This window comes from Nicotiana tomentosiformis, chromosome 9 (genome assembly GCF_000390325.3).
Source record: "Nicotiana tomentosiformis chromosome 9, ASM39032v3, whole genome shotgun sequence".
NCBI lineage: Eukaryota > Viridiplantae > Streptophyta > Magnoliopsida > Solanales > Solanaceae > Nicotiana > Nicotiana tomentosiformis.
In genome coordinates, this window is record NC_090820.1 from 90,340,628 (window position 1) to 90,343,463 (window position 2,836).

The 2,836-nt window shown below is 35.7% G+C and overlaps 1 long non-coding RNA gene across 1 annotated transcript; it reads left to right on the forward strand.

The window, feature by feature from the left end:
• The first annotated feature begins 1,064 nt into the window (after window positions 1-1,064).
• On the forward strand, window positions 1,065-2,576 carry LOC138899589 (uncharacterized). Its single transcript, XR_011411325.1, has 3 exons — window positions 1,065-1,449; window positions 2,009-2,053; window positions 2,251-2,576. It is a non-coding gene; the product is annotated as an uncharacterized lncRNA (long non-coding RNA).
• Window positions 2,577-2,836: the final 260 nt, after the last annotated feature.

A 2,836-nucleotide genomic window follows, 5' to 3' on the forward strand; every position in this document is an offset into this window, starting at 1 on the left:
TCAGCATCATCAGGAGTCACCTCCCGAACATGTCGGGGTACCGCCTGCCGTGGACCGGCGTGACATCGTTCCCCTCATTGCGGGTATCACTGACTGAATCCTCATGCTGAGGCTGGTTTTCTTGGGCCTCAAGATTGTGTGTGTTGTTAACACCATTATTTTCCATTTTCTATGATTTTTTGCTAAGAACAAATAATCAAAGCACGTTAGTAAAAGAGGCAATGACCAACTTAATTACACAAGTGTCTAGGCCCCACGGTGGACGCCAAACTGTTTACCCGTAAAACAGTACAGTTGAATTTATACGTGATTTCTGGACAAGTGAATTAATTTGATCCTGAAATAATAGATGAATTATATAAGTATATGATACTTAGCCTTGAGATGGAGACGAAATAGCAGAAATAAAAGTTCCGGGAGTAGGGCTTCCGGGCACGATAGCAATGAAATGAAAAGGCAAGAAAATAAGATTATATTAAGTTTTGAATAGAATGTAGCATATGTTTGCGAGAGAATTTGTGTCCTTTACAATGATAATAGACCTCACTATTTATAGCTACGCCTAGGGAACAAGATAAGCCTCTTTTTAATGTCAATTATGAGGGCCATTGAAAAATGTGTGACGGCGGTCATAAATGTCATATTCTTTTGTAACGGGCAATGTACTAAATGTCGTGTAATATTCTTCATTAAATGCTATCGTGCGACAGACATTTATTTTATTTTTATGAGTATCATTATCTCTGGTAACAGACAAAATGGTTGCCTTCAGTTTCAGTCATCCTCTATTTTTGACTACACGTGTACAGACATTTATTTTATTTTTATGAGTATCATTATCTCTGGTAACAGACAAAATGGTTGCCTTCAGTTTCAGTCATCCTCTATTTTTGACTACACGTGTCACTTTCTCATGCGATCATTTAATATAACATATTTTACCCATACACCTGGTGCTTCATTTTGGGAGTAGTCCAATACCACTAAATTGCTGTTACTTAAATATGATTAGAAATTTTACAGTTCTTTAAATGGTGAAATGTGCGAGACCATTCCTTGGCATCCCAAGATTCCCATTTTTTATCTGCAGAGAATTGCAGTGCAAAATATACACTTTTTTCCTTCTAATGGATGAAATTAACCATGATTGAGAGCCTCAGAGTACAATGAAATAACACTTGTTTTAACAGCCCATGCTGCGGAAATGTGTAAATACATACTAATACCACTAGTGTTTGGCAGTTCCATTGCTGTCTAATGTCGGACAATACTTTTTTTACAGCAAGCTACGAGGAAGAAGCTTCAGAAGGAGATGATGTTTTTAAATGTCAACCTCTTTGACCGATTTCTAAGCAAAGGGTACTTCAAAACCAAACAATGCCTTAAAATTGCTGGTGTAGCCTGCCTTACTCTGGCAGTCAGGATTGAAGAAAACCAACCTTACAATAGGTGATGTTTCTCGCTCTGATATTTATTTCTGGGCTTTGTTCACTTGAGTGCCACTAGAGTATCAGAATGAAATGGCTAAAGAAAGTTCATACAGAGTTTGATATCAATTATAAAATGTGTGGAAGCTCAGCATTGCAAATTACCTTGCATTCACTTTCTCTGATGCTTAAGTCACTTGGAAAGATTACTCAATTTTTTAAAGGGAAAGCTCAAATTGATGCACAAGTTAAAAGTCTTGGTCTTTAACGTTCCATATCATTGTTAAAAGATGTTTATCTCCTTAGGTTTCATTTGCAAAATAGTTATTTACTCCAGTTGACAAGTTCACAGAGATAACTTCTGAAGACATGATTATTAATCCAAGTGAAATGTGTCTGTGACTATCTTTTCTACTAGCAATTACGACTTCAAAAAAAAAATCATCTCCAAGTATATATTTAAGTAGTACTAGTTTATCTAATATTGTGCTTTGCGAGTGCTAGATTTTCCCCAAGTCAGTGTCATGATGGAAATGCATTTAAACTCTAATTCACATGTTTCTTAATCTCTTCATTTGTAGAGTCATGCTAGAATAAAAGACGATGATTTACCTGATTGCATAAAGGTACTATATGCAAACCTACCAATCTTAAGCTCATCTTTCTGGTTCTGTGCAGAAATTTGAGCCAGACAACTAATACAACTCTAAAGCCACTCCTTTTCTTATTTTGCATAATCTAAGTTATGATATTGGTTTGATGAAGTTACTCTTTTTAGCTTATCAAAGAAGTTTTCTGATGGCATATTGTTCATACATGACAGAGCTTGGAAGGGTTAGTGAAGTACATATGATATGAAGGTGGTCCAGCATCTCAATCATTTTCTCCATATTTTGGAGTAAATCAGGTTATCATCCCATTCTTTGGCTGAAACATTTTCTTAGTCTCTTCCCTAAGTCTCAGGTAATAACATCAAGATACTCTTCTGAACTTTGAGCAAGTGATGCTTACTTCATTCTTTTGTCCTTGTAACAATACCAAAAGTATACTTCATGTCTACTGTCCTTGCCAGGAAACAAGCATGTAGAAAGAACTTAAAAGAAATTGGTGTATTCGGAAGATAAATAATAGTGTAGCTGAAAAAGAAAATTTATGATTTCAAACTCGAATGTTGAAGGAATCTGTAAGAGAGAATATCAAATGATAAAGAGATTTTGGCTATAGCCAAGCTACCTTTAGCTATCATATTTAAACTGTAACTTTCATACATGAATGCCTCGACAGGTTAATGCTCCTTCTCTAGTTTTGTTTTACAAACACCACAGTGCCAACTGCCAAGGAAAGAGCATAATCAGAACTAGTAATTCAAGCAAGAAAACTAATAATTGCTACAAACTTCAGCAGCAAGA